At 41.7% G+C, this 26,455-nt stretch overlaps 1 protein-coding gene across 2 annotated transcripts in view; it reads left to right on the forward strand.

Annotated features, from left to right (window-relative positions):
- The first annotated feature begins 18,596 nt into the window (after window positions 1-18,596).
- LOC110494462 (zinc finger CCCH domain-containing protein 18) overlaps window positions 18,597-26,455 on the forward strand; it is a 40,668-nt gene continuing 32,809 nt past the window's right edge. For both annotated transcript variants that reach the window (XM_036953899.2, XM_090205733.1), the window contains exon 1: window positions 18,597-18,790. The gene's annotated coding sequence lies outside the window, so the exon portion shown is untranslated. The remainder of the gene's footprint in view (window positions 18,791-26,455) is intronic.

A 26,455-nucleotide genomic window follows, 5' to 3' on the forward strand; every position in this document is an offset into this window, starting at 1 on the left:
GGCTGTTTTGTCACAGGAGCAGGAAGGTGAGGAGTACCCCATCATGTATATCAGCAAGAAGCTCCTCCCGAGGGAGAAGAAATACTCAATTGTCGAGAAGGAGGGCCACGCCATGAAGTGGGCACTGGACACCCTCAAGTATTACCTCCTCAGGAGGAAGTTCACCCTAATCACTGACCATGCCCCCCTTGTGTGGATGGCAAGAGGTAAGGACACAAATGACCGTGTCACCCACTGGTTCCTGTCCTTACAGCGATTCCCTATCATCCACAGGTCGGGGGCCCAGCACGGCATATCAGGACGCCCTATCCAGGAGGGATGCAAACCTAGCCCTGAGCATGCCTGCCTCCCAGTCGGGGCTAAGGGGGGGGGGGGGGGGGGGGGTGCGTGAGGCGATGTTGGCTCCCTCTGCTGGGAATACGGGAGCTGGGCACGCCGACACGGACAGATCTAAGTGGAGGTAATTAGAGGAAAGTGCCAACCAGCCGTGGCGGCCAAATAAAAGGAGCACGGTGGCACACCACAAGAGAGAAGGGGGAGAGACCGACACCAAGCAAAATTAGAGAAGAAGGACTGAGCGAAACCGAAGTGATTTTCTTGTTATATTTATTTTCTGTCTTAGTAAAGTTGTTTTTGCGGACTAAAGCCTTCCTGTCTCTGTGTCAATCTCTGCATGCTCAACCCAACACCCCACGGTTTACCACAGTATCTTTACTTTTACTCAAGTATGACATTTGGGTACTTTTTCCACCACTGATTTTTCCCATAGGGATTTTACCATATGACAAACAATGGCTTTTCATCACAAAACCGTTTGATGTTTCCTATTTTCATGATTACTTTATTGGCAAAGTGAGCAAACTTAGGCAGGAAATGCCAACAACGAAAAGTGAGCCATCGTACTCATGCATAAAAAAAATTATGAAATTATGAAAGAAAAGCAATACAGGTTTGAATTTTGTAAAGTTAGTGTGGGAGAGGTGGAAAAAGTATTGATTGTTGTTGATAATAATGACACACCTCCAGGCATTGACAACATAGATGGAAAGCTGCTGAGGATGATAGTTGACTCTATACCCACTCCAATCTGTTATATCTTTAATCTGAGCCGAAAGGAAAGTCTTTGTCTTCAGGCCTGGAGGGAAGCCAAAGTCATTCCGCTACCCAAGATTGGTAAAGCGGCCTTTACTGGTTCTAACAGCAGACCTTTCAGCTTGCTGCCAGTTCATAGCAAACTGCTGGAAAAAATTGTGTTTGACCAAATACAATGCTACTTCTCTGTAAATAAATGGTTCAGCATGCTTATAGAGAAAGGCACTCAAAATGCACTGCACTGACATAATTGACTGATGATTGGTTGAAATAAATTCATAAGAAGACTGTGGGAGCTGTACTGTTAGATTTCAGTGCAGCCTTTAAATATTATTGACCATAACCTGTTGTTGGGAAAACGTATGTGTTATGGCTTTTCAACCTCTGTCCTATCGTGGATTCAGAGCTATCTATCTAATAGTGTTTTCTTAAATGGAAGCTTCTCTAATGTCAAGCATGTAAAGTGTGGTGTACTCTAGGGCAGCTCTCTAGGCCCTCTACTCTTTTCTATTTTTACCAATGACCTGCCACTGGCATTAAACAAAGCATGTGTGTCCATGTATGCTAATGAAATCACTGAAACCCTGAAAGAGTTGCAGTCTGTTTTGAAATGGGTGGCAAGTAATAAACTGCCCCTGAACATCTCTAATACTAAGAGCCTTGTATTGTATCTTATATAGCGCAAGTGAACAGCAAACCTGGTTTAAAAAAATAAATAAAGCAACACCTCATGGCACAACGTCTCTACCCATGTGGCCTACTTGTTGTGTGTACTGACATGTACAGTATCAGTCAATAGTTTGGACACGCCTACTCATTCCAGGGTTTTTCTTTATTTGTACTATTTTCTACATTGTAGAATAATAGTGAAGACATCAAAACTATGAAATAACACAGATGGAATATTGTAATAACATTACGATTGACATAAATTTAACAACATTAACATGTTAAAGTATTCTGTCTGTAATGTCTTTTCGTTAAATGTCGGACCTCAGTAAGACTAGCTGTCACCATTGGCACCGGCTAATGGGGATTCTAATAGATCAAATCAAATATCAGTATACATTACAAGTTATTGCTCACATATACCCTTTAATCATACAGTTGAAGTCGGAAGTTTACATACACCTTAGAAAAATACATTTAACTCAGTTTTTCACAATTCCTGACATTTAATCCTAGTAAAAATGCCCTGTTTTAGGTCAGTTAGGATCACCACTTTATTTTAAGAATGTGAAATGTAAGAATAATAATAGAGAGTGTAACGGCTGTTGGTGGAAGAAGACCAAGGTGCAGTGTGATACATGTTCATATGTATTTATTGAACACTGAAATAACAAAAATAATAACAAAAATAACAAAGAGAACAAAACCAAAACAGTTGTCTGGTGCAGACACAAAACAGAAAACAACTACCCACAAAACCCATGTGGGAAAAAGCTACCTAAGTATGGTTCTCAATCAGAGACAACGATAGCTGCCTCTGATTGAGAACCACGCCGCCAAACAACAAAGAAATACAAAACATAGAAAATGAACATAGAATGCCCACCCTAGTCACACCCTGACCTAACCAAAATAGAGAATAAAAGACTCTCTATGGTCAGGGCATGACAGAGAGAATTATTTATTTCAGCTTTAATTTCTTTCATCACATTCCCAGTGGGTCAGAAGTTTACATTCACTCAATTAGTATTTGGTAGCATTGCTTTCAAATTGTTTAACTTGGGTCAAATGTTTCGGGTAGTCTTCCACAAGCTTCCCACAATAAGTTGGGTGAATTTGGCTCATTCCTCCCGACAAAGCTGGTGTAACTGAATCAGGCTTGTAGGCCTCCTTGCTCGCACACGCTTTTTCAGTTCTGCCCACAAATGTTCTATAGGGTTGAGGTCAGGGCTTTGTGATGGCCACTCCAATACCTTGACTTTGTTGTCCTTAAGTCATTTTGCCACAACTTTGAAAGTATGATTGGGGTCATTGTCCATTTGTAAGACCCATTTGCGACCAAGTTTTAACTTCCTGACTGATATCCTGAGATGTTGCTTCAACATATCCACGTAATAGTCTTTTCTTATGATGCCATCTATTTTGTGACATACACCAGTCCCTCCTGCAGCAAAGCACCCCCACAACATGATGCTGCCGCCCCCATGCTTCACCGTTGGGATGGTGTTCTTCAGCTTGCAAGCCTCCCCCTTTTTCCTCCAAACATAATGATGGTCATTATGGCCAAACAGTTCTATTTTTGTTTCATCAGACCAGAGGACATTTCTCCAAAAAGTACGATCTTTGTCCCCATGTGCATTTGCAATCCGTAGTCTGGCATTTTCATGGAGGTTTTGGAGCAGTGGCTTCTTCCTTGCTGAGCGGACTTTCAGGTTCTGTTGAAAATAAGAATTTGTTCTTAACTGACTTGCCTAGTTAAGTAAAGGTAAAATATATATATATATATATATATATATATATATATATATATATATATATATATATATATATATATACACATATATATATATACAGGACTTGGTTTACTGTGGATATAGATACTTTTGTACCTGTTTCCACCAGCATCTTTCACAAGGTCCTTTGCTGTTATTCTGGGATTGATTTTCATTTTTCGCACCAAAGTACGTTCATCTCTAGGAGACAGAAAGCATCTCCTTCCTGAGCGATATGACAGCTGTGTGGTCCCATAGTGTTTATACTGCGTACTATTGTTTGTACAGATGAATGTGGTACATTCAGGCGTTTGGAAATTGCTCCCAAGGATGAACGAGACTTGTTGAGGTCTACAATTGTTTTTATGAGGTCTTGGCTGATTTCTTTTGATTTTCCCATGGTGTCAAGCAAAGAGGCACTGAGTTTGAAGGTAGGCCTTGAAATAGATCCACAGGTACACCTCCAAAACTATAGTTTGTTAACAAGAATTTGTGGAATGGTTGAAAAATAGTTTTACTGACTCCAACCTAAGTGTATGTAAACTTCTGACTTCAACTGCATATCATTGGAAAGATTCAGAGCTATACATCAGACACATTTTTGGAATGTTCTGGTCAACAGAACCTTGACCATTGAGCTCAAGGATACCATGATACCTTTGATCTCTAGGGGCGGCAGGTAGCGTCACGGTTGGGCCAGTAACCGAAAGGCCGCTGGTTCGAATTGCCAAGCCGACTACGTGAAAAAAATATGTTGATGTGCCCATGAGCAAGGCACTTAAGATGAGCATCTACTAAATGACAACAATTGTAAACATGTAAATGATGCTACCAAGATTACGGATAATCCTGAATGAATCGTGAATAATTAGTTGCAGAGTGTCAAAGACCATACCCCCAAAACATGCTAACTTCTCACCATTACCAATAACAGGGTAGGTTACTTGTATGAAATATAATTGTAGTATGGCCAATACAATCTTAACATTTTTGTTGTGCTGTACAATACACAACCAAATGAGCCAGGTGTGTCAGATATAAACATGTTCAATTATTTATAGAGCTGTGGTAAGAATGTTCCCAAAAAGCTGTGTGAATTGCAGATTTCTGAATATGTCATAATTGCAACATTTAATCTTCAAACATATAAAAATGTTATCCTATTAACTCTTTTCATAAAATGCCAATACATTTAACCTAGTATATTGATGATGAGAGCAGCAAACCATTACACATAGTTTGACTCAATTAAGGTGTATTCTTACTATGGGCCCATAGCAGATTGGTCTGTTACTAGAATACTAAAAGTAATATAATTGGCCTCAACAGGCCCAACATTGGATTTTTACTACATTGTAATGGAATATATGGGGCAGGTTTATAGTCCTCAGTTAAAAGGATAACGTTGTTTATAATTTGAATCAGCCCAAATCCATGATTATTTAGATGTTTAAATCCATTTCACATGGATGGGCAAGCTACAATTATGGTCATACAAAATTGAGTGGTTTGGCGGCCATATTGGATACGTGAATCCTTTGATGGCCCTGTTTCTACAAATCTTTTTAATACCATGTTCTGGCTGTGTGTGTGAAATGTTGTGCCTCTATCACCAAATTTATAATCCAAAAACATAGCTGCCCAACTACATGGAATTCAATAGCTAATCTTCCGACATTTTAATGTCAATTGGCTAGTTTTAAACAATAGTTGTAGCTGATAGCAAAGTTGATTATATTATATATAATTTGAAAGGTAATTTTATGACATTTCAGAACTCAATTCAAAAGGAACTCGCATATCTGAGCAATCTTATTTGCAGGTGCATGGCAACAATTGAACAAGATGAAGGAAAAAGGATACCTCACACTGCTCTTGATAGTATCACTGATCTTTAATAAACTTACGTATCGGCCTCACGGCCTTCGTCAGAGCTTTTGTGATTTAAAAAAATTTGCACCCTTATGTAAACCTAGCCCCACCCACATCCGTTCCACACATCGAAGGGGGTTGGAGGCAAAGGAAACACAAATAAGTGCTACCAAATATAACAATATGCATTTCATAAATATTACACACGTGTATAAATAAGACGTATGAAACACGTCTGTAAAACCACAATGAGGACATGTTTTCATTAGGTACATTGTACGAAAAACATAGTAATCTTAAATAGGCACATAATTCATGTTCAAATTCACAACATAACATACAGTGCCTTGCGAAAGTATTCGGCCCCCTTGAACTTTGCAACCTTTTGCCACATTTCAGGCTTCAAACATAAAGATATAAAACTGTATTTTTTTTGTGAAGAATCAACAACAAGTGGGACACAATCATGAAGTGGAACGACATTTATTGGATATTTCAAACTTTTTTAACAAATCAAAAACTGAAAAATTGGGCGTGCAACCGACCTGAACATTGAGTAATAACTTGTTCAAAGGAGGCTGGTGGGAGGAGCTATAAGAGGACATGCTAATTGTGATGGCTGGAATGGAATAATGGAAACAAACACATCAAGCATATGGAAACCACATGTTTGACTCCAGCCATTACAATGAGCATGTCCTTATATAGCTCCCACCACCAGCCTCCTCTGATTTTGTTATATACCAACATTGTTTGTAATAGGGTAAAATTCTTATGGGAAAACTGAATGGGATGGAGGGATGAAAGAAAGTGTGATAACACAGAGAAAGCTACCATTGCTTCACTGCAATCACACATTTACCAACTTTAGAGACGTTCAAGAAAATCACTATGAAACATCATCGGCCCAAGTCAGCCCGACCAAACCCACTGGCTCATGGACTAGAGATGATTGGAAGAAAAATAATTCTGTATTGTGGTCAGTAGGTCATCATCTACCAGCTGCAGGCTGTACCTTTAACAAACTGTTTAATAAACTACTAAGTTTGACCTTAAAAAAATGGAAGTAAGCCTTGTCTGCTAACAACAGATACCTTGTTGTGACTATTACATTTAAAGGCCTTAATTTCATTGTTTCAATTTTGCATATTCATCTAATGACACACATCTTTACAGTGTTCGGTGCAGTTTGAACTCTCTGCTGCCATCGGTTGCTCTGCTCATTCCTGCGAAACACACATCGTGAGAGTCATTATTGCTCTGGGCTTCAATTGCCTTGCTGTGTCATGACGAATGGCAACTTTAATTCTGATTGTGTTGGAAATGACATGATGGTAACTGAAGTCATGTGATGTGAATTAAGCTGTTGCAGATTTTGTGTCCCCTGACAGTATGGTCATAAATGGAAGAAACAATTTGGAACTTGTTTGTAAATCTGTCAGTGTATTTTGTGCCTGAGCTTAATAGCAGTATCTGTGACAACAGCATGAGAATCCACGGAGTCCAGTACAAGTTCTTTAAAATAGGTGGCTCATGGAGGCTTATCACAATCTTTGGGCATCATGGAGTATTGTCACTTCAAATGTCCAAGTAAATTAACTAAAACAATACTGTCATACAGATCTGCATAATTACTGAAATCAATTACATTAACTAATCATCAAACTCATTAATATATACTCAAACTCATAAATAATAATAATATTCAGCATTAACTTTACTGAGAATTAAATGTGATAGGCTTATCAGGTCGTCATGTCTATTTGAGAGACTTATCCACAAAATAATAAACAGCTACAATCTCCCACTACATGTCATTCTCAAATGCATAGCCCATAATACTGTCACCAAAACCCACAAAGATATTCCCCAGAACCCTGCTGTAGCGGCATCTCCCAGAGATTATTAAAAATGTATGGTGAATTTTGCAGGAAAATTGCAGTAAAGTATTAGGCAAACAATGTGAATGAATTATGGCGTTAATAACTTTGATCCCTTGCACATCTCTGGCACTAGTCCTCCACAACATTTGCGCACCTACCTCATATCCATTCTTGATGATTGATGTGCATGGACACACTTCCCCAATTTCTTGTTTCTTCAGATTATTTTCAGCTCTGTTATTCACCTTGAATACTGTGTAGCTAATAATTGTTTCTGTTGTCTAAGAGAATTTACAGTCTCGCGGACCAGCAATGAGGCTATGATGCGCCTTCACAGCCTCTTCAACGCTCTAAGTCGTGCATGCTTTCATCATGGCTCATGTCTCCCCCTTGCGTTGAACCGCTTCCCAAGTGCTGTCATTCACATAGCCTACGCTACTACTGTTCTTCCATCTTTCACTTGCATTAAACTGTTGTGGGGGTGCGTTTTGTTAATCATTAACCCCTGTAATCCTAAAATATGCAGTTCTGCATGCAGGAATACAGACTCCTATAGATAATTCAGCCAGTCATCAAGATCTACAATTATTTTTGACTCAGCTATGGAGGCTTCTTACAGGGTTCTGTTATTCTGATGGTAATCACTAATCTGTAGCCTACAATGTACATTATTCCCTAAAATTAACACAGCAGGTCTAGCCCTCCACTTACACTTCACCTTCACAAGTCCATCACCTATGGGACAGCACCATCCCACTGAAATCAAATCGTATTTGTCACATGCGCCAAATACAACAGTACCTTACAGTGAAATGCTTACTTACAAGCCCTTAACCAACAATGCAGTTTTGAAAAAATACATAAAGAAAAATACAAAATAAAAGTAAGAAATAATAAAAGACCAGCAGTAACATAACAATAGAAAAGCTATATACAATACAAGTACAATATGTGGGGTCACCGGTTAGTCGAAGTAATTTCTCCATTCCTGTCATTATTGAAAGAGATCGTGATACCTCACATCTCAAAATAGGGCTACTTAATGTTAGATCCCTTACTTCAAAGGCAATTATAGTCAATGAACTAATCACTGATCATAATCTTGATGTGATTGGCCTGACTGAAACATGGCTTAAGCCTGATGAATTTGCTGTGTTTAATGAGGCCTCACCTCCTGGCTACACTAGTGACCATATCCCCCGTGCATCCCGCAAAGGCGGAGGTGTTGCTTACATTTAAGATAGCAAATTTCAATTTACAAAAATAAAATGACGTTTTCGTCTTTTGAGCTTCTAGTCATGAAATCTATGCAGCCTACTTAATCATTTTTTATAGCTACTGTTTACAGGCTTCCTGGGCCATATATAGCGTTCCTCATTGAGTTCCCTGAATTCCTATCGGACTTTGTAGTCATAGCAGATAATATTCTAATTTTTGGTGACTTTAATATTCACATGGAAAAGTCCACAGACCCACTCCAAAAGGCTTTCGGAGCCATCATCGACTCAGTGGGTTTTGTCCAACATGTCTCTGGACCTACTCACTGTCACAGTCATACTCTGGACCTAGTTTTGTCCCATGGAATAAATGTTGTGGATCTTAATGTTTTTCCCCATAATCCTGGACTATCGGACCACCATTTTATTACGTTTGCAATTGCAACAAATAATCTACTCAGACCCCAACCAAGGAACATCAAAAGTCTTGCTATAAATTCACAGACAACACAAAGATTCCTTGATGTCCTTCCAGACTCCCTCTGTCTATCCAAGGACGTCAGAGGAGGACAAAAAAACATTTAACCACCTAACTGAGGAACTCAATTTAACCTTGCGCAATACCCTAGATGCAGTTGCACCCCTAAAAACTAAAAACATTTCTCATAAGAAACTAGCTCCCTGGTATACAGAAAATACCAGAGCTCTTAAGCAAGCTTCCAGAAAATTGGAACGGAAATGGCGCAATACAAAACTGGAAGTCTTCCGACTAGCTTGGAAAGATAGTACCGTGCAGTATCGAAGAGCCCTTACTGCTGCTCGATCATCCTATTTTCCAACTTAATTGAGGAAAATAAGAACAATCCGAAATTCCTTTTTAATACTGTCGCAAAGCTAACTAAAAAGCAGCATTCCCCAAGAGAGGATGGCTTTCACTTCAGCAGTAATAAATTAATGAACTTCTTTGAGGAAAAGCTCATGATTTTTAGAAAGCAAATTACGGACTCCTCTTTAAATCTGCCTATTCCTTCTAAGCTCAGTTGTCCTGAGTCTGCACAACTCTGCCAGGACCTAGGATCAAGAGAGACACTCAAGTGTTTTAGTACTATATCTCTTGACACAATGATGAAACTAATCATGGCCTCTAAACCTTCAAGCTGCATATTGGACCCTATTACAACTAAACTACTGAAAGAGCCGCTTCCTGTGCTTGGCCCTCCTATGTTGAACATAATAAACGGCTCTCTATCCACTCTCTATCTCTGTACCAAACTCACTAAAAGTGGCAGTAAAAAAGCCTCTCTTGAAAAAGCCAAACCTTGAACCAGAAAATATAAAAAACTATCGACCTAAATCGAATCTTCCATTCCTCACAAAAATGTTAGAAAAGGACGTTGCGCAGCAACTCACTGCCTTCCTGAAGACAAACAATGTATATGAAATGCTTCAGTCTGATTTTAGACCCCATCATAGCACTGAGACTGCACTTGTGAAGGTGGTACAGTAAATTACCTTATAATGGCATCAGACCGAGGCTTTGCATCTTAGTGCTGCTTTTAATACCATCGATCACCACATTCTTTTGGAGAGATTGGAAACCCAAATTCGGTCTACACGGACAAGTTCTGGCCTGGTTTAGATCTTATCTGTCGGAAAGATATCAGTTTGTCTCTGTGAATGGTTTGTCCTCTGACAAATCAACTGTAAATTTCGGTGTTCCTCAAGGTTCCGTTTTAGGACCACTATTTTTTTCACTATATATTTTACCTCTTGGGGATGTCATTCGAAAACATAATGTTAACTTTCTCTGCTATGCGGATGACACACAGCTGTACATTTCAATGAAACATGGTGAAGCCGCAAAATTGCCCTCGCTAGAAGCCTGTGTTGCAGACACAGGACAAAACAGAGATGCTTGTTCTAGGTCCCAAGAAACAAAGAAATCTTCTGTTGAATCTGACAATTAATCTTAATGGTTGTACAGTCGTCTCAAATAAAACTGTGAAGGACCTCGGCGTTACTCTGGACCCTGATCTCTCTTTTGACGAACATATCAAGACTGTTTCAAGGACAGCTTTTTTCCATCTATGTAACATTGCAAAAATCTGAAACCTTCTGTCCAAAAATAATGCAGAAAAATTAATCCATGCTTTTGTTACTTCTAGGTTAGACTACTGCAATGCTCTACTTTTCGGCTACCCGGATAAAGCACTAAATAAACTTCAGTTAGTGCTAAATACGGCTGCTAAAATCCTGACTAGAACCAAAAAATGGATCATATTACTCCAGTGCTAGCCTCCCTACACTGGCTTCCTGTCAAGGCAAGGCCTGATTTCAAGGTTTTACTGCTAACCTACAAAGCATTACATGGTCTTGCTCCTACCTATCTCTCTGGTATGTTCTGCCGTACATACCTACAAGTACGCTAGAGTCACAAGACGCAGGCCTCCTAATTGTCCCTAGAATTTCTAAGCAAACAGCTGGAGGCAGGGCTTTCTCCTATAGAGCTCCATTTTTATGTAACGGTCTGCCTACCCATGTGAGAGACGCAAACTCGGTCTCAACCTTTAAGTCTTTACTGAAGACTCATCTCTTCAGTGGGTCATATGATTGAGTGTAGTCTGGCCCAGGAGTGTGAAGGTGAACGGAAAGGCTCTGGAGCAACGAATCGCCCTTGCTGTCTCTGCCTGGCCGGTTCCCCTCTTTCCACTGGGATTCTCTGCCTCTAACCCTATTACAGGGGCTGAGTCACTGGTGCTCTTTCATGCCGTCCCTAGGAGGGGTGCGTCACTTGAGTGGGTTGAGTCACTGATGTGATCTTCCTGTCTGGGTTGGCACCCCCCCTTGGGTTGTGCCGTGGCAGAGATCTTTGTGGGCTATACTCGGCCTTGTCTCAGGATGGTAAGTTGGTGGTTGAAGATATCCCTCTAGTGGTGTGGGGGCTGTGCTTTGGTAAAGTGGGTGGGGTTATATCCTTCCTGTTTGGCCCTGTCTGGGGGTATCATCGGATGGGGCCACAGTGTCTCAGCCTCCAGTATTTATGCTGCAGTAGTTTATGTGTCAGGGGGCTAGGGTCAGTTTGTTATATCTGGAGTACTTCTCCTGTCTTATCCGGTGTCCTGTGTGAATTTAAGTATGGTCTCTCTAATTCTCTCTTTCTCTCTTTCTTTCTCTCTCTCGGAGGACCTGAGCCCTAGGACCATGCCTCAGGACTACCTGGCATGATGACTCCTTGCTGTCCCCAATCCACCTGGCCATGCTGCTGCTCCAGTTTCAACTGTTCTGCCTGTGATTATTATTATTTGACCATGCTGGTCATTTATGAACATTTGAACATCTTGGCCATGTTCTGTTATAATCTCCACCCGGCACAGCCAGAAGAGGACTGGCCACCCCCGTAGCCTGGTTCCTCTCTAGGTTTCTTCCTAGGTTTTGGCCTTTCTAGGGAGTTTTTCCGAGCCACCGTGCTTCTACACTTGCGTTGCTTGCTGTTTGGGGTTTTAGGCTGGGGTTCTGTACAGCACTTTGAGATATCAGCTGATGTACGAAGGGCTATATAAATACATTTGATTTGATTTGATTTAATTGAAGTAATATACACATGTAGGTAGAGTTATTAAAGTGCATAGATAATAACAGTAGCAGCAGCGTTAAAGAGGGAGGGGGGAGCAGTGCAAACGGTCTGGGTAGCCATTTGATTAGATGTTCAGAAGTCTTATGCCTTTGTGGTAGAAGCTGTTTAGAAGCCTCTTGGACATAGACTTGGCACTCCGGTACCGCTTGCCATGTGGTAGCAGAGAGAACAGTCAATGACTAGGGTGGCTGGAGTCTTTGACCATTTTTAGGGCCTTGCTCTGACACCGTGCTCTGACACTGCCTGGTATAGAGGTCCTGGATGGCTTGAAGCTTGGCCCCAGCTATGTACTGGGCCGTACACACTACCCTCTATAGTGCCTTGCGGTCGTAGGCCAAGTAGTTGCCATACCAGGCAGTGATGCAACATGCTCTCGATGGTGCAGGATCTGAGGACCCATGCCAAATATTTTCAGTCTCCTGAGGGGGAATAGGTTTTGAGGTGCCCTCTTCACGACTGTCTTGGTGCTTGGACCATGTTAGTTTGTTGGTGATGTGGACTCCAAGGAACTTGAAGTTCTCAACCTGCTCCACTACAGCCCCGACGATGAGAATTGGGCATGCTCAGTCCTCCTTTTCCTGTAGTCCACAATCATCTCCTGACACCAATGTAGGATTTTATTTGTATACAGTTGAAGTCGGAAGTTTACATACACGTAGGTTGGAGTCATTAAAACACGTTTTTAAACCACTCCACAAATTTCTTGTTAACAAACTATAGTTTTTGCAAGTCTGGTAGGACATCTACTTTGTGCATGACACCTTTAATCTTTCCAACAGTTCTTAATAGACAGATTATTTCACTTATAATTTACTGTATCACAATTCCAGTGGGTCAGAAGTTTACGTATACTAAGTTGACTGTGCCTTTAAACAGCTTGGAAAAATCTGTGTCAATTGGAGATGTACCTGTGGATGTATTTCAAGGCCTACCTTCAAACTCATTGCCTCTTTGCTTGACACCATGGGAAAATCTAAAGAAATCAGCCAAGACCTCAGAAAGAAAAGTTTGAGACCTCCACAAGTCTGGTTCATCCTTGGGAGCAATTTCCAAACGCCTGAAGTTACCACAGTTATCTGTACAAACAATAGTATGCAGTTATAAACACCATGGGACCACGCAGCCGTCATACCACTCAGGAAGGAGACGCGTTCTGTCTCCTAGATATGAATGTACTTTGGTACGAAAAGTGAAAATCAATCCCAGAACAACAGCAAAGGACATTGTGAAGATGCTGGAGGAAACAAGTACAAAAGTAACAATATCCACAGTAAAACGAGTCCTATATCGACATAACCTGAAAGGTCACTCAGCAAGGAAGAAGCCACTGCTCAAAAACCGCCATAAAAATGCAAGACTACGGTTTGCAACTTCACATGGGGACAAAGATCGTACTTTTTGGAGAAATGTCCTCTGGTCTGATGAAACAAAAATATAACTGTTTGGCCACAATGACCATCGTTATGTTTGGAGGAAAAAGGGGGGAGCTTGCAAGCCGAAGAACACCATCCCAACTGTGAAGTACGGGGGTGGCAGCATCATGTTGTGGGAGTGCTTTGCTGCAGGAGGGACTGGTGCAAAATAGATGGCATCATAAGAAAATAAAATTATGGGGCTATATTGAAGCAACATCTCAAGACATCAGTCAAGAAGTTAAAGCTTGGTTGCAAATGGGTCTTACAAATGGACAATGACCCCAAGCATACTTCCAAAGTTGTGGCAAAATGGCTTAAGGACAACAAAGTCAAGGTATTGGAGTGGCCATCACAAAGCCCTGACCTTAATCCCATATAAAATTTGTGGGCAGAACTGAAAAAGTGTGTGCAAGCAAAGAGGCCTACAAACCTGACTCAGTTACACCAGCTCTGTCAGGGGGAATGGGCCAAAATTCACCCAATTTATTGTGGGAAGCTTGTGGAAGACTACCCGAAACAATTGACCCAAGTTAAACAATTTAAAGGCAATGTTACCAAATACTAAGTGAATGTATGTAAACTTATGACCAACTGGGAATGTGGTGAAAGAAATAAAAGCTAAAATAAACAATTTTCTCTACTATTATTCTGACATTTCACATTCTTAAAATAAAGTGGTGATCCTAACTGACCTAAAACAGGGGATTTTTACAAGGATTAAATGTCAGGAATTGTGAAAAACTGAGTTTCAATTTATTTTTCTAAGGTGTATGTAAACTTCCTACTTCAAATGTAAACTCAGCAAAAAAAGAAACGTCCTGTCACTGTCAACTGCGTTTATTCTCAACAAACTTGACATGTGTAAATATTTCTATGAACATAACAAGATTACACAACTGAGATGTAAACTGAATAAGTTCCACAGACATGTGACTAACAGAAATGGAATAATGTGTCCCTGAACAAGCAGGGTGGGGGGGGGGGGGGGGGGTCAAAATCAAAAGTAACAGTCAGTATCTGGTGTGGCCACCAGCTGCATTAAGTACTGCAGTGCATTGGGGCGGCAGGGTAGCCTAGTGGTTAGAGCGTTGGACTAGTAACCGGAAGGTTGCAAGTTCAAACCCCCCGACCTGACAAGGTACAGATCTGTCGTTCTGCCCCTGAACACACTGTTCCTAGGCCGTCATTGAAAATAAGAATTTGTTCTTAACTGACTTGCCTAGTAAAATAAATTTAAAAAATTGCAAGTTTGTGCTGTGAGATGTTACTCTCACCCTCATCCAACAGGTCCCAGACGTGCTCAATGGAATTAAGATCCGGGCTCCTCGCTGGCCATTGCAGAACACTGACATTTCTGTCTTGCAGTAAATCATGCACGGAACGAGCATTATGGCTGGTGGCATTGTCATGCAGGAAAAGCCTGCACAGCCTGCACAGCGTTGAGATTGCCTGCAATGACAACAAGCTCTGTCCGATGATGCTGTGACACACCGCCCCAGACCATGACAGACTTCCAAATCGATCCTGCTCCAAAGTACAGGCCTCGGTGTAACACTCACACTTTGACGATAAACACGATTCCCACCATCACCCCTGACAGGGGTTATTCCCAGTCCTGTCTGGTCCAGCGACGGTAGGTTTGTGCCCTTAGGCGACGTTGTTGCAGGACCTGCCTACAACAGGCCTACAAGCCCTCAGTCCAGCCTCTCTCAGCCTATTGCGGACAGTCTGAGCACTGATGGAGGGATTGTGCATTCCTGGCGTAACTTCGGGCAGTTGTTGGAGCCATCCTGTACCTGTCCCGCAGGTGTGATGTTCAGATGTACCGATCCTGTGCAGGCCACTGTGAGGATAATCAGCTGTTCATCCTGTAGCGCTGTCTTTGGCGTCTCACAGTACGGGCATTGCAATTTATTGCCCTGGCCACATCTGCAGTCCTCATGCCTCCTTGCAGCATGCCTAAGGCACGTTCATGCAGATGAGCAGGGACCCTGGGCATCTTTCTTTTGATGTTTTTCAGAGTCAGTAAAAAGGCCTCTTTAGTGTCCTAAGTTTTCATAACTGTGACCATAATTGTCTACCGTCTGTAAGCTGTTTGTGTCATAACGACACAGGTGCATGTTCATTAATTGTTTATGTGTCATTGAACAAGCATTGGAAACAGTGTTTACATTTTTTGCAATGAAGATCTGTGAAGTTATTTGGATTTTTAGCAATTATCTTTGAAAGACAGGGTCCTGAAAAATAGTTTATTTTTTTGCTGAGTTTATATATATTTTGACCTTTATTTAACTAGGCAAGTCAGTTAAGAACAAATTCTTATTGCCTACCAAAAGGCAAAGGCCTCCTGCGGGGATCGGGGCCTGGGATTAAAAAAATATATATATATAAATAGGACAAAACACACATCACAACAAGAGAGACAACACAACACTACATAAAGACAGACTTCAGACAACAACATAGCAAGGCAGCAACACATGACAACACAGCATGGTAGCAACACAACATAACAACAATATGGTAGCAACACAATATGGTAGCAGCACAAAACAGGGTATAAAAAATATTGGGCACAGACAACAGCACAAAGGGCAAGGTAGAGGCAACAATACATCACACAAAGCAGCCACAACTGTCAGTAAGAGTGTCCACGATTGAGCCTTTGAATGAAGATATTGAGATAAAACTGTCCAGTTTGAGTGTTTGTAGCAGCTCGTTCTAGCTGCAGCGAATTGAAAAGAGGAGTGACCTAGGGATGTGTGTGCTTTGGGGACCTTTAACAGAATGTGACTGGCAGAACAAGTGTTGTATGTGGAGGATGAGGGCTGCAGTAGATATCTCAGACATGGGGGAGTGAGGCCTTTTATAAATAAGCATCAACCATTGGGTCTTGCGACGGGTATACAGAGATTACCAGTTTACAGAGGAGTATAGAGTGCAGTGATGTGTCCTATAAGGAGCATTGGTGGCAAATCTGATGGCCGAAAGGTAAAGAACATCTAGCCGCTCGAGAGCCGACCTGTAAATTATGTCTCCGTAATGTGCGAGGGGTAGCCTAGTGGTTAGAGCGTTGGACTAGTAACCATAAGGTTGCAAGATCAATTCCCCAAGGTAAAAATCTATTGTTCTGCCCCTGAACAAGGTAGTTAACCCACTGTTCCTAGGCTGTCATTGAAAATAAGAATTTGTTCTTAACTGACCTGCCTAGTTAAATAAAGATAAAATTATAGCTTGGGTAGGACAGTCATTTGAATCAGGGTTAGTTTGGCAGCTGGGTTAAAAGAGGAGTGAATACGATAGAAGAAACCAAGTCTAGATTTAACTTTAGCCTGCAGCTTTGATATGTGCTGAGAGAAGGACAGTGCACCGTCTAGCCATACTCCCAAGTACTTGTATGAGGTGACTACATCAAGCTCTAAACCCTCAGAGGTAGAAATAACACCTGTAACACATTCTTCTTACCAAACCACATGACCTTTGTTTTGGAGGTGTTCAGAACAAGGTTAAGGGTAGGGAAAGACTTAACCAAATATGAAAATAGGATATAGAAAGATAACCCAGATGAACAAATAGGTCAAAAATCTAACACCAGACTCCCGGGTGGCGCTGTGGTTAAGGGCGCTGTACTGCAGCGCCAGCTGTGCCATCAGAGTCCCTGGGTTTGCGCCCAGGCTCTGTCGTAACCGGCCGCGACCGGGAGGTCCGTGGAGCGATGCACAATTGGCCTAGCGTCGTCCGGGTTAGGGAGGGCTTGGTCGGCAGGGATGTCCTTGTCTCATCGCGCACCAGCGACTCCTGTGGCGGGCTGGGCGCAGTGCTTCGTCTCTCCCGAGCCCGTACGGGAGTTGTAGCGATGAGACAAGATAGTAGCTACTACAACAATTGGATACCACGAAATTGGGGAGAAAAAGGGGTAAAAAATAAAAATAAAAATAAAATAATGATATGAACATCAAAAAATATATATATATAAATTCTAACACCACCATCCTCGTAAAACAAGGTTAAACCACATGACCTTTGTTATGGAGGTATTCAAAACAAGGTTAGGGGTAGAGAAAGCTTGTTGGACACTATTACTTTGTTTGCCAGCTGTATCATCTGCATATAAATGGATAAGAGAGCTTCCTACTGCCTGAGCTATGTTGTGATGTAAATTGAGAAGACTGTGGGGCTTAGGATTGAGCCTTGGGGTACTCCCTTGGTGACAGGCAATGTAATTTACAAAATAGCCTCCAGCACTCTACTCAGCAAATTGGATGCGGTCTATCACAGTGACATCCGTTTTGTCACCAAAGCCCCATATAGTACCCACTACTGCGACCTGTATGCTCTCGTTGGCTGGCCCTCGCTTCATATTCCTCATCAAACCCACTGTTTCCAGGTCATCTATAAGTCTTTGCTCGGTAAAGCCCCGCCTTATCTCAGCTCACTGGTCACCATAGCAGCACCCACCCGTAGCACGCGCTCCAGCAGGTATATTTCACTGTTCACCCCCAAAGCCAATTTCTCTGTTCAGCGCCTTTCCTTCCAGTTCTCTGCTGCCAATGACTGGAACGAATTGCAAAAATCACTGAAGCTGGAGACTCATATCTCCCTCACTAACTTTAAGCGCCAGCTGTCAGAGCAGTTTACAGATTACTGCCTCTGTACATAGCCCATCTGTAAATATCCCCTCCAACAACCTCACCCCCATACTGTTACTTATTTTTATTACTCCTTTGCATTTATTGCCTTACCTCCCTTATCCTACCTCATTTGCATTCACTTGTATATAGACGTTTTCTATTGTATTACTGTGTTTGTTTATCCCATGTGTAACTCTGTGTTGTTGTTTGTGTCGCACTGCTTTGCTTTATCTTGGCCAGGTCGCAGTTGTAAATGAGAACTTGTTCTCAACTAGCTTTAAATAAAGGTGAAATAAATTACAAATAAAAAAATCACTGCGGAGTGTTTTTTGTTTTAACGTTATTGAAGTAATGTTTAATATTGAGCGCACGGTGGCGCCAAAGGACAATAACGTTGCCCGTTTATGACTTAAACTGACAGTGTCGTATTTTGATGACGTCACTGCAATGGCCGCTCTCACTGTATCGTGTAGGTTTTTTTTATTTCCTCCAGCATAGCAGATAAATAACCATACCATTATTTATTGTAGAGCCTCAGACAAAGAGGAAGAGAGACGGGGTTGTTCTTAACGCCGCCTGTCTTCAACGAGGTTCAGGTTGGAAAGGTGACTGAAAATATTTAAAGTTTATGTAGCTAACGTTACTGGTGTTTGTAGGGGGAGGGTTGCATTGTTAATTGAACAGACAAGCATGCTTCGATAGCAGACCAGAAAGTGCTATTTTGCGTGTATAAAGTTGCTTTTCAGTTGCATTGGTTGGTTAAACATTTTTTAACTCATTGTGGCATCTTCTAAATACAAATCAGACGTTAGCCTCTTGTCTGGTATAGCCCTCGCAGTTTTCGGGCCTGCTTCACCCGGTAACTAGCTAACGTTAGCATTGTTGTTGTAAGCTAACGAGACATCTTTTCGTCCTACTGCGCTGAAGTTGCCTCTTAATTTGCTTATATCTAGCTACGCCATTGTTCTACTAAAAACACAGAGTCCCCCAGTTTTAATAAGAATATTGTGTTGAAGGCAGCTATGATCACCTTCTCTAGTTGAAACACAACTAGTTAACGTTCGCTTACTTCGCTAGGTAATTTCCCAATAAAATGTGATTTGATATAAAATATCAATATGTAATCATCTCTGACAGACTTATTGACCTGCGTGAAGATTACTATTCTCGAGATATGGCGGATGCACTCGCTACATGCATGTATCTTATTACGAACTTTGGGGCTATATGCAATCAGATTACTAGCTACAATTCGCGTTTTGACGTCTTCCATCGAGAAAGTGATAGACACACTATGTTGATGATTTAAATGAAATCACATTTTCTTGGTCACATACAGTACCAGTCAAGTTGACACCTACTAATTTAAGGAATTTTATTTTTTACTACATTGTAGAAAAACTATGACATAACACATGGAATCATGTAGTAACCAAAAAAAGACAAATCAAAACATTTTTGATTCTTCAAAGTAGCCACCCTTTGCCTTGACAGCTTTGCACACTCTTGGCATTCTCTCCACCATCTTTACCTGCAATGCTTTCCCAACGGTCTTGAATGAGTACCCACATGCTGAGCACTTGTTGGCTACTTTTCCTTCACTCTGCTGTCCAACTCATCCCAAACCATCTCAATTGGGTTGAGGTTGGGTGATTGTGGAGACCAGGTCATCAGATGCATCACACTCCTTGGTCAATAGACCTTACACTGCCTGGGGGTGTAAAAACAAATGATAGTCCCACTAAGTGCAAACCAGATGGGATGGTGTATCACTGCAGAATTCTGTGGTTGCCATGCTGGTTCAGTGTGCCTTGAATTCAAAATAAATCACTGACAGTGTCACCAGCAAAGCACCATCACACCACCTCCATGCATCACGGTGGGAACCACACATGTGAAGGTCACCAGTTCACCTGCTCTGCGTTTCACAAAGACACAGTGGTTGGAAGCAAAAATCGGAACTTTGGACTCATCAGACCACTGGTCTAATGTCTGTTGCTCGTGTTTCTTGGACCAAGCAAGTCTTCTTAATATTGGTGTCCTTTAGTAGTGGTTCCTTTGCTATAATTTGACCATGAAGGCCTGATTCACACAGTCTCCTGTGAACAGTGGATGTTGAAAAGTGTCTGTTACTTGAACTTTGTGAATCATTTACTTGGGCTGCAATTCTTGAGGCTGGTAACTCTAATGAACTTACCATCTGCAGCAGAGGTAACTCTGGGTCTTTATTTCCTGTGGCAGTCCTCATGAGCCAGTTCCATCATATTTCTCGATGGTTTTTGTGACTGCACTTGAAGAAACTTTCTTAAGTTCTTAAAAAGAAGAAACTTGTTAAAGTTCTTAATTTTTGATATTGACTGACCTTCATGTCTTAAAATAAGTATGGACTATTGTATCTCTTTGCTAATTTGAGCTGTTGCCATAATATGGACTTGGTCTTTTACCAAATAGCACCCCAACTGATTGGCTCAGATGCATTAAGAAGGAAAGAAATACCACAAATGAACTTCTAACAAGGCATACCTGTTAATTGAAATGCATTCCAGGTGACTACCTCATGAAGCCTGTTGAGAGAATGCCAGGAGTGTGTAAAGCTGTCATAAAGGCAAAGGGTGGCTGCTTTGGTGAATGTCAAATATAACATACATTTTGGTTACTACATGATTCCATATGTGTTATTTCATAGTTTATTTCTTCACTATTATTCTACAATGTAGAAAATAGTATAAATAAATAAAAACCCTTGAATGAGTAGCTGTGTCAAATTTTGGCTGGTACTGTATGCTGAACAAAAATATAAACCCAACATGAAACAATTAATGATTTTACTGAGTTCATATAAGGAAACCAGTCAATGTTCTATTATAATCTCCACCCGGCACAGCCAGAGGAGGACTGGCCACTCCTCATAGCCTGGTTCCTATAGGTTTCTTCCTAGGTTTTGGCCTTTCTAGGGAGTTTTTCCTAGCCACCGTGCTTCTTCACATGCATTGCTTGCTGTTTGGGGTTTTTACGGCTGGGTTTCTGTACAGCACTTTGAGATATCAGCTGATGTAAGAAGGGCTATATAAATTGATTTGAATTTAACTATGGATTTCACATAACTGGGCAGGGGCGCAGTCATGGGAGGGCATAGGCACACCAACCTGGGAGCTACTGACAAACATATGGGCCTAGCTCCCAAGTCGGTGGGCCTATGCCCACCTATGGCTGCGCCTAGTTTCATCAGCTGTCCGGGTGGTTGGTCTCAGTTGATCCCACAGGTGAAGAAGCTGGATGTGGAGGTCCTGGGCTGGTGTGGTTACACGTGATCTGCGATTTTGAGGCCTGGTTGGACATACTGCCAAATTCTCTAAAATTATGTTGCTTTATGTTTGAGAAATTAACATTCTATTCTCTGGCAAAAGCACTGATGGACATTCCTGCAGTCAACATGCCAGTTGCACGCTCCCTCAAATTGAGACATCTTTGGCATTGTATTGTGTGACGACAACTGCACATTTTATAGCGTCCTTTTCTTGTCCCCGGCACAAGGTGCACCTGTGTAATGATTGTGCTGTTTAATCAGCTTTTTGATATGCCACACCTGTCAGGTGGATGGATTATCTTGGAAAAGGAGAAATTCTCACTAACTGAGTAAACAAATTTGTGCACAAAATTGGAGTGAAATTTGGAACATTTCTGTGATCTTTTATTTCAGCTCATGAAACATGGGACCAACACTTTACATGTTGCGTTTATATTTTTTTCTCTGTATATTTATCAGATGTTATTGCAGGTGTATCAAAATGCTTGTGATCCTAGCTCCAATGTTGCAGTAATATCTAACGATACACACTAATGTAAAATATTGGAATTTAGAAGTATTAGGACGCGCAATGTCGGAGTCAGGACTATGTATATGTACAGTTGAAGTCGGAAGTTTACATACACTTTAGCCAACTACATTTAAACTCAGTTTTTCACAATTCCTGACATTTAATCCTATTAAAAATTCCCTGTTTTAGGTCATTTAGGATCACCACTTTATTGTAAGAATGTCAGAAGAATAGTAGAGAGAAGGATTTATTTCAGGTTTTATTTCTTTCATCACATTCCCAGTGGGTCAGAAGTTTACATACACTCAATTAGTACTTGGTAGCATTGCCTTTAAATTTATTAATTCGGCCAAACGTTTCGGGTAGCCTTCCACAAGCTTCCCACAATAAGTTGGGTGAATTGTGGCCCATTCCTCCTGACAGAGCTGGTGTAACCGAGTCAGGTTTGTAGGCCTCCTCGCTCTCACACGCTTTGTCAGTTCTGCCCACACATTTTCTATGAGATTAAGGTCAGGGCTTTGTGATGGCATATCCAATACCTTACCTTTGTTGTCCTTGAGCCAATTTTCCACGACTTAGGAAGTATGCTTGGGGTCATTGTCCATTTGTAAGACCCATTTGCGACCAAGCTTTAACTTCCTGACTGATGTCTTGAGATGTTGCTTCAATATGTCCACATAATCTTCCTTCCTCATGACGCCATCTATTTTGTGAAGTGCACCAGTCCCTCCTGCAGCAAAGCACCCCGACAACATGATGCTGCCACCCCTGTGCTTCACAGTTGGGATAGTGTTCTTCGGCTTGCAAGCATTCACCTTTTTCCTACAAACATAACGATGGTCATTATGGCCAAACAGTTCTATATTTGTTTCATCAGACCAGAGGACATTTCTCCAAAAAGTACGATCTTTGTCCCCATGTGCAGTTGCAAACCGTAGTCTGTCTTTATGGCGGTTTTGGAGCAGTGGCGTCTTCCTTGCTGAGCGGCCTTTCAGGTTATGTCGATATAGGACTTGTTTTACTGTGTATATATATATATACTTTTGTACCTGCTTCCTCCAGCATCTTCACAAGGTCCTTTTCAGTTCTGGGATTGATTAGCACGTTTCGCACCAAAGTACGTTAATCTCTAGGAGACAGAACGCATCTCCTTCCTGAGCAGTATGATGTCTGCGTGAGTCCATGGTGTTCATACTTGCGTACTATTGTTTGTACAGATGAACATGGTACCTTCATGCATTTGAAAATTGCTCCCAAAGATGAACCAGACTTGTGGAGGTCTCAAACTTTTTTTCTGAGGTCTTGGCTGATTTCTTTTGATTTTCCCATGATGTCAAGCAAAGATGCAATGAGTTTGAAGGAAGGCCTTGAAATACATCCACGGGTACACCTCCAATTGACTCAAATGATGTCAATTAGCCTGTCAGAAGCTTCTAAAGCCATGACATCATGTTCTGGAATTTTCCAAGCTGTTTATTGGCACAGTCAACTTAGTGTATGTAAACTTCTAACCCACTGGAATTGTGATACAGGGAATTATAAGTGAAATCATCTGTATGTAAACAATTGTTGGAAAAATGACTTGTCATACACAAAGTAGATGTCCTAACCGACTTGCCAAAACTTTGGTTTGTTAACAAGAAATGTGTGGAGTCGTTGAAAAACAAGTTTTAATGACTCCAACATAAGTGTATGTAAACTTCCGACTTCAACTGTATGTGTGGTAAGAAGTATAGACATTATGGACAGTATATGAATATAATATGTAGTATATCTGAAGAGTGGTATATGTACAGCAGTATTTCTACAGTGCATTCGGGAATGTATTCAGACCCCTTCCCTTTTTCCACATTTTGATACCTTTCAGCCTTATTCCAAAAATGATTGACATAAATACAAATTATCATCAATATACACACAATGACAAAGTGAAAACAGGTTATTAGAAATGTTTGCTAATTTATTTACATAAGTATTCAGATCCTTTGCTATAAGACTCGGGTTGCATCCTGTCCTTGAGATGTTTCTACAACTTGATTGGCGGCCAACTGTGGTGAATTCAATGAATTAAAAAAGAAAAGGAGAGCTGCACACCCTAGGAGCTCAGATGCAATAATTAAATAACCTAATATCTAATGTTTCGACAAACAAGCTGTTTTCATCAGGGTATTTCAATTCATTGGACATGATTTGGAAAGGCACACACCTGTCTATATACAGGTTGACAGTGCATGTCAGAGCAAAACCAAGCCACGAGGTCGAAGGAATAGTCTGTAGAGCTCTGAGACATGATTGTATTGAGGCACAGATCTGGGGAAGGGTAGCAAAAAATGTCTGCAGCATTGAAGGTCCCCAAGAACACAGTGGACTCCATCATTCTTAAACGGAAGAAGTTTGGAACCACCAAGACTCTTCCTAGAGCTGGCCAAACTGAGTAACCGGGGGAGAAGGGCCTTGCTCAGGGAGGTGACCAAGCACCCGATGGTCACTCTGACAGAGCTCTAGAGTTCCTCTGTGGAGATGGGAGAACCTACCAGAAGGACAACCATCTCTGTAGCACTCCACCAATCAGGCCTTTATGGTAGAGTGGCCAAACAGATGCCACTCCTCAGTAAACGTTACATGACAGCCCGCTTAGAGTTTGCGAAAAAAGGCACCTAGAGGACTCTCAGATCCTCTGGTCTTATGAAACCAAGATTCAACTCTTTAGCCTGAATGCCAAGCATCACATCTGGAGGACACCGGTCACCATCCCTATGGTGAAGCATGGTGGTGGCAGCATCGTGCTTTAAGGATCTTTTTCAGGGACTGGGAAACTAGTCATGATCGAGGAAAATATGAATTGAGTTAATTAAAGCTCCAGAGTGCTCAGACTGGGGCTAAGGTTCACCTTCCAACAGGACAACAACCCGAAGAACACAGCCTAGACAATGCAGGAGTGACTTCGGGGCAAGTCTCTGAGTGGCCCAGACAGAGCCTGGACATGAACCCAATCTAACGTTTCTGAAGAGACCTGAAAATAGCTGTGCAGCAACTCTCCTCATCCAACCTGACAGAGCTTGAGAGGATCTGCAGAGAAGAATGGGAGAAACTCCACAAATACAGGTGTGCCAAGCTTGTGTCATACCCAAGAAGACTCCATGCTGTAATCGCTGCCAATGGTGCTTCAACATGGTACTGAGTAAAGAGTCTGAATGCTTATGTAAATGTGATATTTCAGTTTATTTGTAATAATTTAGCAAAATGTCTAAAAACCCATTTTTGCTTTGTTATTATGGGGTATTGTGTGTAGATTGATGAGGGGGGAAAGATTTAATCCATTTTAGAATAAGGCCATAAGGTAACAAAATGGGAAAAGTCAGAGGTCTGAATATGCACTGTATAGGATAGGCCTTGAATAGAATACAGTACATACTTATGAAGTGGGTAAAACAGTGTGTAAACATTATTAAAGTGACCAGTATTCCATTACGATGTACATAGGGCAGCAGCCTCTAAGGTGCATGGTAGAGTAACTGGGTGCTAGCTGGCTAATGACAGTGACTAAAGTTCAGGGCATGGTACTGAGTGGAGGCTGGCTAGTGACAGTGACTAAAGATCAGGGCAGGGTACTGAGTGGAGGCTGGCTAGTGGTGACTATTTAACAGTCCGATGGCCTTGAGATTTAGTTGTTTTTCATCCTCTCGATCCCAGCTTTGATGCACCTGTACTGGCCTTCTGCATGGTACTGAGGTAAACAGGCTGTGGCTCGGGTGGCTCAAGTCCTTGATGATCTTCTTGGACTTCCTTTGACACCGGGTGCTGTAGATGTCCTGGAGAGCAATGTTCCCCCGGTGATGCGTTGTGCAGACCATGTGATCAAGCCCGACAGAATGTCCTCAATGGCGCATCTGTAAAAGTTGGATGGTTTTAGGGGCCATGCTGAATTTATTCAGCCTCCTGAGGTTGATGAGGTGCTGTTGTGCCTTCTTTACCCACACTGTCTGTTTGGGTGGACCATTTCAGATTGTCAGTGACGTGTATGTCGAGGAACTTAAAGCTTTTCAATTCATCCACTTCGGCTCATCGATGTGGTTGGGGGCATGCTCCCTCTTCTCTCTCCTGAAATCCATGATCAGCTCCTTTGTTTTGTTGACGTTGAGGAAGAGGTTATTTTCCTGGCACCACTCTGCCAGGGCCCTCACCATCTCCCTGTAGGCTGTCTCGTCATCGTTGGTAATCAGGCATACCACTATTATTGTCTGCAAACTTGATGATTGAGTTGGAGGCGTGCATGGCCACGCAGTCATGGGTGAACAGGGAGTACAGGAGGGAGCTGAGCACACACCCTTGTGCGGACCCTGTGGTGAAGATTAGTGGAGTGGAGATGTTGTTTCCTACCTTCACTTGGTGGCCTGTCAGGAAGTACAGGGCCCAGTTGTACAGGGTGTGGTTGAGACCCAGGGCCCCAAG

Source organism: Oncorhynchus mykiss, chromosome 2 (assembly GCF_057628025.1).
Source record: "Oncorhynchus mykiss isolate SJ-2025 chromosome 2, ASM5762802v1, whole genome shotgun sequence".
Classification (NCBI taxonomy): domain Eukaryota; kingdom Metazoa; phylum Chordata; class Actinopteri; order Salmoniformes; family Salmonidae; genus Oncorhynchus; species Oncorhynchus mykiss.